The sequence below is a fragment of the Megalobrama amblycephala genome, linkage group LG9 (genome assembly GCF_018812025.1).
Source record: "Megalobrama amblycephala isolate DHTTF-2021 linkage group LG9, ASM1881202v1, whole genome shotgun sequence".
Lineage (NCBI taxonomy): Eukaryota > Metazoa > Chordata > Actinopteri > Cypriniformes > Xenocyprididae > Megalobrama > Megalobrama amblycephala.
In genome coordinates, this window is record NC_063052.1 from 27,970,825 (window position 1) to 27,985,363 (window position 14,539).

The 14,539-nt window shown below is 41.4% G+C and overlaps 1 long non-coding RNA gene across 1 annotated transcript; it reads left to right on the top strand.

Moving 5' to 3' along the window:
- The first annotated feature begins 653 nt into the window (after positions 1–653).
- On the top strand, positions 654–13,464 carry LOC125275506. The gene is made up of 3 exons (XR_007186461.1): positions 654–1,769; positions 2,019–2,102; positions 11,242–13,464. It is a non-coding gene; the product is annotated as an uncharacterized LOC125275506 (long non-coding RNA).
- The last annotated feature ends 1,075 nt before the right edge of the window (positions 13,465–14,539 follow it).

Below are 14,539 nucleotides of genomic sequence, written 5' to 3' on the forward strand. Positions count from 1 at the left end.
AGACTCTCTATTCGTTACGTTGAAATCACAAAACAAAATACACATAAACGTGTCCCTGCTCTTGATATACAATCACTGATGAACATCTTTGGTTTTAATGAGAAAAAAAAAATCATTAATGGTTGGATTAGAACCGAGAGCCTCTTGCACCCTAAACGGATTTACTGCCACAAGTCCATCAGGACATCCGATTATCAAAGGCGGATCGTCGTATTTATTAACTAATGTACATACTCTCAAGACTAACAACATTTTGTAAATGAAATACTATGAAAATAGTTTTAGTTATGATTTGTTTCCCGATTAGTTATGATTTTGTTTTTGATTTGGCTAAGTCTAGTTAGATTTGTATCAAATACAATGTGATTTTCGGTGATCGAGATCTGGCAGTAGCTCATTTTTCCTCTTGGGCGAGCTATAAGCTCATAGCTTATCCTGCCCATGTAAACTCGCATAGACCAGCAAACCAATGAGAACACGGGACGATGATGACGCTCCATAACAAAAGCGTGAATGCGCAAAAACTGCTGTAGATCAGCTCACCCGGAAGTCTCCGCAACTGGCAGATTTAAGGAAAATACTGTCGTTTCGTTTGGCAAATAAATAAATTACGGACAGTTACATATGCATCACCAATCCTGTAGGCTGCAGGGGCGTCACTAGGCCCTTTTTAGGGGGGCTTCAGCCCCCCTAAACTTCTGCCCAGCCCCCCTAAAAAAAATATTTGATTAATAAATTTTTGATCGCTTCAGTCCCCTTTAAAAAAACTCATTTGAAACGGCGGCAAGCTGCGTCAAGTTTCGGCTCCTCCCCTTATCTGAGTCTGCTTGGATTTAGCGCATTTTTCAATCTGCAGGGGCGCCGAGCAGAGCGAACATCAGAGAGCACAAGGTGTGTGTCGTGTGTGCGTGCATTTATTGATAGATTGCTAATGCTATGATATTACATCTGCATCGGTGCAGTTCTTTGTCATAAATGCATTGCAGTTTACATAATGTAATGTTACTGGAGCATTGGGAGCACACGGGACGGCTCGGTTTCTCATCCAATACCAATACGTTTCGCTGCGTTCACCTTCAGCCCTTGTGTGATAGTTGTTTTTTATTCCTACAAAAATTAAGTGATTAACACCCATGAAAACATACTTTAGATTCAGAAAACGATCATGATTTATTTTAATTTACTTTTTACAATTACAGACATATTATAATGTATTTTGACATTACATTATGCAGCCATGCACAGAAATGACACACATCATTGTCTGAAAGCACTAGATGGCCCAGAGAGAGAATGTGGAGTTATTTTGTTTTGTATTATTAAATATAGTTTTGTATTAAGTAATAATGAATCAGGAGGAGTGTCATGATACATAAATTAGAGTAAGCGTAGAGTAAAGGGATTTTTGATTTTCTTGATTTATACTATTTATACTAGATTTGTACTTGATTTATAGAAGTGGTAAATTGATAATTCATGTTGTTATTTTTAATAAATAGAAATAAATATAGAACAGATTAATCATATTGCCAATAGACAATTACATTAATACATGGTTTGTCTATATTCTTAATGAATATTAGCTGGTTAGTTAAAATACTTAAAATGACATCAATTTTCATGGGGTGACTTTATGAATATCCAACCGTATTGTTGATTATAAAGGCTAAAAAGCTAAAAAACTAAAATAATTTATATTTCATTGTAGATGGATATACAACATTTTTTCTTGTCGTGTGGGAGTAGGTCTGCAAATGAGCAACAGTCAGGTGAGAATAGAACGTAGACAGCCTCTCACACACACAATACCACTGTGTTCCCAAGATTCATTTCAGTCATTGAACCCTGACATTGTTTTAATTGTCTGCCAATTTCCCTGTACATTTTATAAGAAAAAGCAGTGGTATTGTCAAAGGATAAACACAAATGTCCTGACTCCTGACATTATTGACACTCAACAAGAAATTATTAACTGTCTTTCAGTCAACTGAACTGAAATTATTTTTTTGGTTTCTCAGAAAAGTCAGTGCAAAAAGTGAATGAAGTGGAGGCAGAGAAGATTGATGAAGGCACATCAGAGAAAGGGCAAGATCATGATCGAGGTGAGAAAGTGAACAGTTGTTTTGGATAATTTGTCTGGTCAGTTAATAAATACAAATGAAGTTAAGATTTCTTTAGTTACCAAACTATATTTACGTGATTGTCACAGTACAGGGACAGAGAGAGCATGAAGAAGAGGAAGACATGAGTCAGGAGAGAGAGGACAGACATACAGAGAAACAAATGTCAGATGAAGCACAGACAGCAGCTGCACCTTTAGATCAGTGTGACTTAGGTGAAAAGGACACAGGCCCAAAACAGGCAAAATTACACTATTATCCCCAGGAGAACTTTGGCTTACAAAAAAGATCATTCCAGCCAAGCTGGTTTCAAACTTTTGCTTGGCTTGAGTACTCACAGAAGACAGATTCTGCCTACTGCTTTGCTTGCCGTGTCTTTGGTAAAAACTTGAAGCATTATGTATTTGTGAGTAGTGGATACAAAAACTGGAAAAAGGCACTCAAAGCATTTCACAAACATGAGGGGACTCAGTCACACAAGGATTGTATTGTCTCCTGGAAAAGTTACAAGGCTAGTGCATTACAGGGAAATGTTATACAGCAGATTGAAGCAGCAAATGCTGATGAAATTAGACAAAGAAGGGAGTATATGCGACGTATTGCGGCTGTGACCTGCATGTTGGGGAAGCAAGGGCTACCATTAAGGGGTAATGATGAAACAGCAGAAAGTCATAATAAGGGCAACTTCTTGGAATGCATGGGGCTTTTGCAGAAGTTTGATCCTTTCTTGCAGCATTACACTGCCCCATCAAACAGCACATACCTCTCCCCTGTCAGTCAGAATGAAATGATAGAGTGCTGCTCGAAAGAGGTGACAGCAACTTTTATCAAAGAAATGCATGAGTCAAAAATGTTTGCCATTATGGCGGACGAGGCCAGAGATGGACACACAGAACAGCTAGCAATTTGTGTGAGGTATGTCACTGAGGGAACAGTTAAAGAGAGATTCCTGTCCCTGACAGAGCTGAGAAGTTTCGACACAAAGTCAATAACCGAGGCATTAGAAAGAAAATTACAAGAAGAAGGAATTGCTCAGTTGAAGTGTGTTGCTCAGACATACGATGGAGCAGCAGTTATGAGTGGAGCAGCTGGAGGTGTTCAGTCTCTTTTCAGGGAGAAGCACCCTGAGGCTCTATATGTTCACTGTTATGCCCATGAGTTGAATCTTGTCTTGTGCCACACCTGCAGAGGGATTACTGAGGCCGCAGAGTTCTTTAGCCTGCTGGAAAGTTTGTATTCATTTTTTAGTGTTTCCCTGGTCAGCCACCACAAGTTTAAAGAAGCACAAGCAAAATTAGGATTGCAACCATGTGAACTGGTGCAGCTGTCCAACACACGGTGGGCGTGCCAACTTCACTCAGTGAATGCTGTGCTTGAAAATCTGCCTGCCATCATTGATTGCCTCTCTGCCATCAATACAGCAACTGCAGTGGGGTTGAAAACAAAAATATGCATATTCTCATTTGTGTATTTGTTGATTCTTTTCAAGGATCTCCTATCTGTAGTAGCAGGCTTGCACAAATATCTCCAAAAAGAGACCATTGACCTTCCCCAGGCAGTGGCATACAAAGATGCTGTGTGTGACTCCTTAAAGCAGAAACGCAGTGATCCCACTGCTGCAGATATATATGCTAGAGCAAAGGCAGTGTGTGAAGATAATAACATTGTAGTTGAGGAGCAACTTTCTGGCCAGAGACAGAAAAAAAAAGGATGGATGATTTTGTTGTTGAAACAACTTATGGTGCACATAGGAGAATCAGCACAGATGCCGAACAAGTCAAAACAAAGTTACTATATCCATGTCTGGATAGAATGATAACTGAACTGGAGAACCGTTTTTCTGCTGTAAATGGCGCATTGCTTCAAGGTATTCAAGCATGCAGTCCAATGTCTGAAAACTTCCTGTCTGAGTCACATTTGGAAGAACTAGCACACCATTACAACATTGATTTAAAGACAGAGGAAGTCATGGTAGCAAGGCACTTTCTGACACGTAAAAAGCAAGCTGGTGCAGCTCCACAGGACATGGTTTCACTTTATAACCTGCTGGATTCTGAAATGTTTCCATCACTGAAATCTGTCATCCAGGTTGCCCTCACTGTACCTGTTAGCAGCTGTTCGTGCGAGAGGTCTTTCAGTGCTCTTCGCCGTCTCCGCAACTGGCTAAGGAGAACAATGGGTCAGAGCAGGCTCCATCAGCTGGCAGTTATGGCCATCGAGAAAGATGTTGTTGAGCAATTGGATCATGATAAAATTATCAACAGGTTTGCTACTCTTAAGGAGAGAAGACACAGGTTGATGCTCCCAATGAAAGACCAGTAACTGGGCTGCAAGACTGCTGCTTCTCACCGGCTGCTTCTTCATTTTGGCTTGTTTTTCCATTACTTCTGATAGTTAACCACAGCCCCCACTTAATCCATTGTCCAGCCTCATACCTGTGTTGTTTATATTGCTGATATGGATAATCAAAGTTTATGGCTTTTATGTTATTTTCTGGTTAAAATGTTATTTAATTTTGTCAGAAAAATTCCTATCTGAGGTTTGTATGTGAGCATAGAAATGCAAACAGTAAAATGTTGTGTTTGTACTGGAAACATGTGTGCGTGTGTTTGTACAGTGAATGAATCAGGAGGTCTTCATTGTAAAAAAAAAAAAAAAAAAAATCAACATTCCCTATTTTCTAGTGGTCACATCCAATAATTATTTTTTTATTACAGTGTTGTATATGGCTCAGTCAGTACTCCTACTCCCATATATGAAATACAGGGAATACAATGGAATAGTGGATTGCAGTAAGGTTAGTAGCATACCACCCTACCCTAATAGTCAAATAATATTTTTTTAATCATACCCTTATTGGGGGCTGAGCCCCCCTAAAATCAAAATCCTAGAATCGCCCCTGGTAGGCTGTATGGTACACATCAAACAAGGGATTTAATAGTAATTTATAATGTTAATATTAGTAATTATGGCTTGGGTATGCAGAGCATTCGCAGCTTATATGGACCGCACGCCACTGATATATATATATACAGGGGCGTAGGAGCGATTTTGAACCTGGGGGGGACAGTAAATGCCAGGGGGTTCGGGGGAAATTCCCCGGATTTCTATATATATATATAGCACTTAAATGCTCATTTCTAATGACTTTTGGGAACGGATTGTACTACTTTGTTTGTAGGAGGGTATATGAAGTGACAGACTGGGTAGATTATAAAAACAGAGAGAAGCAATCTAATATAACTACAACCAAATGACTATACTATGAACTGTATAACAACAACTAGTTAAATTAGTTGGACACAGTACCCATGTATTCTTTTATCCTACAAAAATTAGCATTCTGTCATATTCCCATTACCTGTTTCTCACTTGGACCTAACTCTCCCTGTTCTGTGGTCTCTTCATCTCCTGTCTAGGAAAGTAACATGTTTGAGGACACAGAACTGGTTTCAATGCAAACTCTGATGACATGCCGTTGGCCTAAGTTTACTGATCTAAAGTACTTTTACTATGTGAATTTTAGAATATACTGTATGTAGCTATCCATACAACTTACAAGCTCGTTCTCCTCTGTCCTCTTCCTCTTAAAGTATTAGGATGCTCATCTCTGTATGAACATTTTGACTAATGTTACATCTACATAGTTTATGGACACGTGTCAATGGCACATTGAATTCACATTAGCTAATTAGCTATCATTTGCCTGTTTTACACAACATAAAATAAAAAAAAAATTGCTTCTAAGTAGGCTAAATTTGACAGTTTCAAAATACAATAAAACTAATGATCAAACTGAAAACCAGCAATCTGCCATTTCATCGACTGAATTAGCCTACGCCTACCTCAAATACAAAGTGCGTTTGTGAATAATATTGTTGTTTAGTTGTAACGTTAACGTCAAGCATCCAAATCTCTGTTTGGCAGATCCAGCTGATGAATTCCAGCCCAAAAACTGTTCAAAAACCCCCAAAATGCACACAAAACCACCAAAAATATGTTATCACTGATCAGTATTTATTTCAGTATTTTTACTTCCACGTTTTTCTTTCCTACTATGTTACGGTTGGTTACTGTAACGACGTTCGTAGATGTGGGAAGAAGGAGGCGGGAATCGGCAAACGTTCAACAAAAGTTTAATTCAAAATAAACAAAGAACAAAACGAAAGTAATGCCGACAGACCCTCGCGGACGTCTGCCGGCCACACAAACATAATAAAACATAACATAAAATCCAGGTCTGGTCCTCTCTCATCCTTCACTGTAGTCGCTCCTCCTTTTATGCTCCCGGAGCTCCTCCGTGAGGGACTCAAGGCCGGTGCGCCTCCCAGGTGAAGCTCATTAACACTCGCGCCACCGGCCTCACGCCGTTCCCTCACGGCTCTCGCCCGCCCTGGTCGCCACATACCCCCATCGCCCCTCGCAGGCCGGGGGGTACTCCCGTGACTGCGCTTACTCCCCCCCGGGGCCTGTCTCGGCGGCCGCAGCACCTGGGGGTAAGGACAGACGAGACGAGAGAAAGGAGACGGAAGCAAGGGGAGCGACAGGACGAGAGAGGGGAGAGAGGAAAAAGAGAAAAAAAAAAATCTTGGTCCGGTTCCCCGACACATTGCCGCTCGGTCCTCAGCCTGCCAAGAGGCTCTTCTTCGCGGTGCCATGCGGTGGCACTGGACGCTCGGTGGACGGCCCGATCCTCGACCGCCTCCTGGCGGCCGGCGATGGCTCCTCCGACTGAGGGCAGCCGGCAGCGAGTCCCCCGTTCCCTGCTCCTCCCCTTTATGGCGGACGGCAGCAGGCTCCGGCCCACGGCGAACGGCGGCGACTCCTCCGCTCCCTCTTGGACGGCAGCCACCCCACCTCGTCCCAGGAGCACGGCATCCGGGTATCCGTCCCACCTGTCACTAGGCTCCAGCACCACCGCCTCGGGCAGCCTCTCGCGGTCTTCACTCCCGCGCTGCCCGAACTCCGCAGCACCGCGATCCCCCTCAGCAGCGAGGGCTCTCCGACAGCATGTCCCTCCTTCCTCCCGGGTTTCGGCACCAATGTAACGACGTTCGTAGATGTGGGAAGAAGGAGGCGGAAACCGGCAAACGTTCAACAAAAGTTTAATTCAAAATAAACAAAGAACAAAACGAAAGTAATGCCGACAGACCCTCGCGGACGTCTGCCGGCCACACAAACATAATGAAACATAACATAAAATCCAGGCCTGGTCCTCTCTCGTCCTTCACTGTAGTCGCTCCTCCTTTTATGCTCCCGGAGCTCCTCCGTGAGGGACTCAAGGCCGGTGCGCCTCCCAGGTGAAGCTCATTAACACTCGCGCCACCGGCCTCGCGCCGTTCCCTCACGGCTCTCGCCCGCCCTGGTCGCCACAGTTACATTTACATACAAGAAATAAACACCGGCTGCCGAAGCATACATAAAATAAACCGTTTTAGGTGCATTAGCGCCACCTTTTGGACTGGAGTGTTGCCCTCCTTATGAATAAATGACGCCATCAAAACCTTACGGCGAAATGACAATATCCTCCACACACTCGTTTACAAGGCGGCCTCCTGTATCTTTGCTAGTCGATTTTATTTCATCCAGTGACATGATGGGTTTTAACTTCATTCAGGAGATTTTGGGTAACTACACAACTGACAGACTTTGAGCGCACCGCCAACGGTGCGTGTGTGTGTGTAACCATAGCGACAAAACTACCAATTTTCAGAACCTGCACTTAAGCCTATAATTTCGTTTTAAAAAATTTAATTATGCATTTAAAAGTTGCAGAATGGGTTAATTTGGAGATTCTGAAATCGGCAGAGATAGACAGGCAATGCAAAACAAAATCTGACATTGGGAAATAGTGAGGGGGACAAAACTTAGATTTTGAAATGTGGACGTGTCCCCCCCACGTATATATATATATATATATATATATATATATTCCTCAGGTTGTTTGTGTGTGTTCTAATTGCTCTGTATCTTTTTCCTGATGGAAGTGGTACCAAAAGCTGAGAAGGTACTTTGGCTTTCTTGAGTTTTCTCAGGAAGAAAAGCCTCTGCTGAGCTTTCTTCATTACATACCGAGTATTAACAGTCCATGTTAGATCGTTTGTACTTTTCCAACTTCCTCTCTATTTATATAGAGAGGGGAAGGTGCCGTTTTCCTGGTTTTCCTGTAGTCTATGATGATTTCCTTTGTTTTGGTGGTCTTCAAAACCAGGTCACTATCAGAACACCACTCGACTAGGTGTTGAACCTCTTCTTTATAGTGCATCTCATCATTTCCTGAAATCAACCCCACTATAGTGGTGTCATCAGCAAACTTCACTATAGTATTAGAGGAGTGGATGGGTGTACAGTCATGTGTAAATAAAGTGAAAAGGGCTGGGCTGAGGACATAACCCTGCGGTACCCCTGTATGAGTGGATGAAGTACAATTACCCACCGTGACATTCTGTGGTCTGTTAGTAAAAAAGTCCAAAATCCATGAACAAAGTGAGTTAATCAATCCAAGGCTGCTGAGCTTGTTCACCAGTTTATGAGGCACTATTGTATTGAACGCAGAACTAAAATCCACAAATAACATCCTAACATATGTGTTGGGATGCACCAGATGGTACAGGCTTGTGCGGAGCGTGATTGAAATTGCATCTTCCATTGATCTGTTCTGACAGTAGGCAAACTGATAGCTGTCCAGATCAGTGGGAATATTGGCTTTGATGTAAGATAAAACCAGCCTCTCAAAGCACTTCATAATAATTGATGTCAAGGCAACTGGGTGATAGTCACTGAGACACCTGACTGCTTGGTTTTTGGGCACAGGAACAATAGTGGTGTATTAAAGACATATGGGGACTACAGCCTGCTGCAAAGACAGATTGAAAATATTGGTGAGCACCTCTGCTAGCTGATCAGCACATAACTTCAGCATACGACCCGACACCATGTCTGGTCCTTCTGCTTTGGTGATGTCGATTTTCTTAAGGGTGGATCTCACTTGATGACGCTCATCAGGATTTTATAGACAAGTCTTGTGGTCCTATACGTCTCTAGTCCAGTCCTCCTTCTGAGGCAGTAAAGTCATCTGCTCCTGAGCACTCTGCCATGGCCAGGGAGCAGGCCCGTCGCCAAGGGGGGGCATTAGGGGGCAGTGCCCCCCCAGATGACACAACGTGCCCCCCTAATCTTATGGTCGTTCAGCAAATTTAAGATTGAAAGCAAAAAACTTATTTCTGTGGATTTGCCATTCACATATTCCATAACGAGATGTCTTCAGCAGCATTTATCTCACAGGAACACTATCTCTACAAAGGTATCTTTAAATAACACATTATCCGAGATCGCGATGAACTAATGAGTGAGATTTAGGGAGCACCCTTTGCACGCTTTCTGCCAAATCCTGTGTACGTGATCTGTTCAAATGAACAGTGATTTGTGAACGTAGACGCTTTATTAACAAATAATTTATCAGCAGTGTTTATGTTGGGATATGTAGGTTGTGCAGTGGCAAGTAACTTAAAACTATTTTTAAGGAAATCTATTTAAATGTGTTTTAAATGGGAATCGCATCTCCTTACCCTGGAGTTGGTTCACCCTCCGCCTATGATCAGAAAATTCATAGTTAACACATTATTACACAAAACGGAACTTGAAACATAATTAGGCTATTCAACTATTTTAATGGTGAGTAGCCTACACTCAAAGTATTTGTTGAACATCAATATACTATAATGCTACAAATGCAGGACGTTTTTTGTGTGTGGTGTAAATATAACTTATTCTGAAGCAATATCTCATCAGCGTTCTATCAACTTATTTAAATATGCAGTTTTGTGATATTTATCCCGAAGGCTTTTTTTTTTACCTTTATATAGGGTATTTCCCCCTAACCTTATTAGATGTATGCTGCATCTTTCATTTTAATTTTTTTTATTTGATAAATTCAATTAGAATAATTAGACACTCAGGGCTATTATCAATCAAATCATTCAAAATGCTGAATCATTCAGAAAAGAAAGACGTTAGTAAAGAAAGTGTTGCTATGAGGTACATGCACAATGGTTCTGCTGTGTTCTTTGTTTGGAACTGTTTTTGCTGCTGAAATAGAACAAAAAGTCAATATTGTGTCTTTTGTAAGTGACTTATTAGCGACTATTAGTCTTATGTAAGTGACTTATTAGCGACTATTAGTGACTTAGTTATTAACTACTTGTTTATTGAACTGTCGTGAAATCAGTGTCGCATTTTCAATTGTGATGGTAACGTAATCGGGAGGACAGCACTCTTGGTCGTGTGATGTTGCTTAACTATGTCATATGTTATAAATATAAAAACTGCACATTTTGAATTTTTACTACATGTTAACTTTGTTAGTTTCTTTGTGTGTGCCGTTCTCATTTGTTATTTCTGCTCAAGATGAGCTGCATGAGCCTCAACAGCGCAAGGCCACCATTATTATCCACAATCAAACCCCATTCACACCAAATGTAATAAAATCAGAGACATTCTCTAGTTTTGGTGTAGTTTGGTATAATTAGGTTGGACTATCTTGTGTTTTGGTATTAATATAGTCTATTTCATTAATAATAAATACGGGATTTTATTGTTTTGGTGAGTCTGTTTCTCGGATCATTCTGTTGCTTCAACCCCTACTAATTTGAAATCCAACAATCCAATCATTCCTATGTTCATTTTTGTTATCTAACCAACTCACAAATGCACATGACGTCAAACTAGCTTGGAATATTGAAAATCTTACATTCATGCAGCAAGAAATTTTAACATTACTTTGATTTTGTCTAGAGAAAAGATTACATAAACACCGCTGTCAAATGTAAGTTGTGACATTACATTACTCTGGCATTAAATGGCTTGCCCATCCAAATCCCTTTGATCCCGATATAGATTATACCCACCTATTATCAAAAAATCCTTTTAGAAAACAAAACATTTTCTTTTGACCAAACGTGAATTCTTTTGACAAAGACATGTCATAAAATATAATTGTATCTAGGTAACAGGTGAATGAAAGGGTGATGGGCTCCCTCCAGTCAATGCCTCAATTCTTCCAATGCCAGCTTGATGGCCAAAAGCTCATGATGTTTATGTCATAATTTCTCTCTCTTTTCAGAAAAGAAGTGGATGAACATGGATGGAGCTGCAATGATGTCCCCTGCTGCTGTGATTACACTGCTCCTACTCCTGTTGTAGAAGCATCCACTTAGACAACAAATGGCTTCTCAGGGTCTGGATGGATGAGAAGTGGTGCTCTAGGGAAAGCCTCCTTGAGCTTCTGCATGTCTTGTGTGGCCACTGGAGTCCAGGACAGAGACTTGGGCCTTTTAGGAGGTTTGTGAGGGATGAGGTAATGGAACTGAAGTTATGGATGAAGCAACGGTAGAAAATGGCAAAACCTAGGAGTTCTTTAACTGTGGTAGGAATTGGTAGGAAGTTCACAGCAATTTTACTTAGTGCACAGTAGCTGATGCAAGGCCGCAAACCTCTGTCCTTCTTGGCCACAAAGAAAAAAACTGGAAGTATCAGGGGATGTAGAAGGGTGGATGTAGGCTTGCTTGAGAGCCTCTTCTACATACTCCTCCATAGCCTTATGTTCAGGTATGGAGAGAGGGTAGATTTTGCCATGGGGCACTGGCTCACACGGAAAGAGGTTGATGGCACAGTACAATGGTCGGTGAGGTGGTAATTGTGAGGCTTATTTCGTGCAAAAAAACTCACTGAAGGGTGCATAATAACTAGAATATCCATGGATTGCTTTTCAACAGGGCTTTCGATGGAGGTGGTATTCACAGGAACCGCTTGATGCTTGGAAATGAGAGGTTGAGGGCTTTCTGGAAGACAGCCAAGGATGCAGCTGTTCATCCCCATCCCCACTTCAGGACATTGCCACTGGACCAGAATAGGATGCAATTGTGGCCCTAGTATGTTGCCAGTGGTGGAATTCCCCAGAACCATGGGCGTTTTTCAATACCAAGTACGCAAAGTTTGGACTTGCGTACTTGGTAGTTTGGACTTGCCAAGTTGAACTCAGGAGAACGAACTCCCAAGGACTGGAGGACGCAAGTCTGGTAATTCTGCAATTGGTACAGCAGCATACTTGATAGTTATCTCTGTATTTATATTTTAGGCAACAAAAAAATGAAATGTGTTATAAAACACCACTCTGCCTCTTTTCACTTCCATTTAAAATTTTTTAAACATATTAATTTTATGTTTGGACCAGAAACAGCAGTCCCTCGAGGTGTGCCTGGTGTGCCTCACTAACTTTCCAGACAGATCACTGTATTCTGACCAGCTTGAACAAGGAATGGAAGGCACACCTATCTGGTGTGGGTCCTCGGGGGAGTTTCACCAAGTTTGTGGAGTGAGTGCTGGAGAACCATAGAGCTAGCAACACTATCTGATTTTCCAAATCCTTTCCAGTGAAGAAAATTCCCACTCCCAGGATTAAAGCATTGCCAATTACAATGTCACAATGCTTCAAGTGAGTGATCTTCCCCAGTCTGCTCCAGAGTGTGAAATTCCTGAGTCTGTTCTTGCCCTTGAGTCAGCTTCTGTGAATGAAACACTGACCATTATGGCCACAGCCATGTTGTGTGTGTGGCCTACACACACGTGGGCTTCAGCCCCTGAGTCTGCTCCAGTGTCAGCTCCAGCCCCTGAGTCCACTCCAGGCCCACCTTCCCTGGTCTTCTGAGTTGCCGGCGCCACCCTGGCCCCCTGAAATGCCAGCACTGCCCTTGCCCCCTGAACTGTCAGATCCGCCCTGGATCCCTGAACTGTCGGTGCCGCCCTGGATCCCTGTACTGTGGGTTCAGTTTGTTTGGACTTTTTGTTTGTATTTTGATCAGTTCCTTTGTTTAGTTTCCCGCCACTCCTTTGTTTCTATATTTACCATCATTATGAGTTAATTTGTCCCAGCTGTGTCTGATTAATTATCTTGTTAGCTCCCCTGTTTGTCTGAGTATTTAAACCCTATGTTTTGTCATGTTCAGTTGTCTGTCGTTATCGTTGCCTTTAGGCCTGGTTGTTCTGTTTTTGTTCTGAAGATTCCTGATTTCTGAAGATCCCTGAGTATTTCTGTTCATTTGAATTTATTGCATTTGAATTGCTATTGCATTGGTATTGCTGCATTTGAATTCAGTTTCATATCTACTGCAACAAAAGCCGTGACACACAAATGTGGTTCAGGCAACACGTACATCTTCAATGCGTGTATTTATAACACAATAAAATATAAAACACAACCCTGCCTCTTTTTGTTTACATTATAAAAATATTAAATATATTAATATGTGGTTCAGGCAATATGTGAATGTACTCTTATAATATTTACTGTAATAAAATGAAATATAGGCTAACATAAAACACAACCATTTCTCTTTTTGTTAAATGTCAGTTTTAATGATCAATATTAGTTATTATAAAAATAGAAATTAAAGGTATAAGAACCTTTGGAGCACACAGGAAGGATCACATGGAGGAGCTTGACAAAGTGAGTAGAACAGGTCCGTAGTCCGTAAATGTGACCAGACAATGACTTTGAGTGAGGTGTGTGCTTTTATGCTGAGCTAATTGCAAGGGCTGATCAGGAATAGGTCCAGGTGATTAGAATTTGATGGGATGTTTATTTGACGGGAGCCTGGTGACACCATGACAAGGTTAGTATGTATGAAACAGAATGTGGAAGTGTAGTGAAAAGTGTAGTCATCAGAAGAGAGAGGGTGGGCCATAGGCATAAATACATAGACGCCCTATTGGCCGCTGGATCGTATGTCAACAGCGCCACCATGTTGTGCAGGGCAACATTCCTATAACACTCATAACAGGAATTGGGAAAAATGCCTGCTTCGTGTGCTGCTTGGGGCTTTACAAATCGCCGCACAATTGAAAACAGGTCTCGGGGAATTACCTTTCACAGGTAAGACTAAACATTTGTTTCTGGTTGTATTTGGTCATTATATAATTATATTAATAGTTGGCCACCGGAGTCAGACAGATTAAAATAGCTAGCGATGTTGTTAGTTAGCTGTTAAAGCTGAGACATGAGTTTACATGATTTCTATTATAGTTTTAGCTTATAATATATCTTATTTTATAAACTAAATGTCCTGAAATTTAATTATGCATTTTTATTTTCTTAAACCCGACTTTTATGACAAGTACTCGTTTTGGCTAGGTGACTGACATTTTGTGAATCTTACTGTAACGTTAGTTAGTTCGCTAGCTAACTTTTCTCACACATTGAATGTTTCCCAAAGACAAAGAGTTGAGGAGACATTGGGAAGTAGCTATAAGAAGGGAAGGTTTTTCCACAGGTGAGTTCTCTGTGCTTTGCAGTGAGCACTCCAAGCCGGAGGACTTTGACAGGACAGGTCAGACTGTCAGGATCAGGGATGGAACTAAACCAT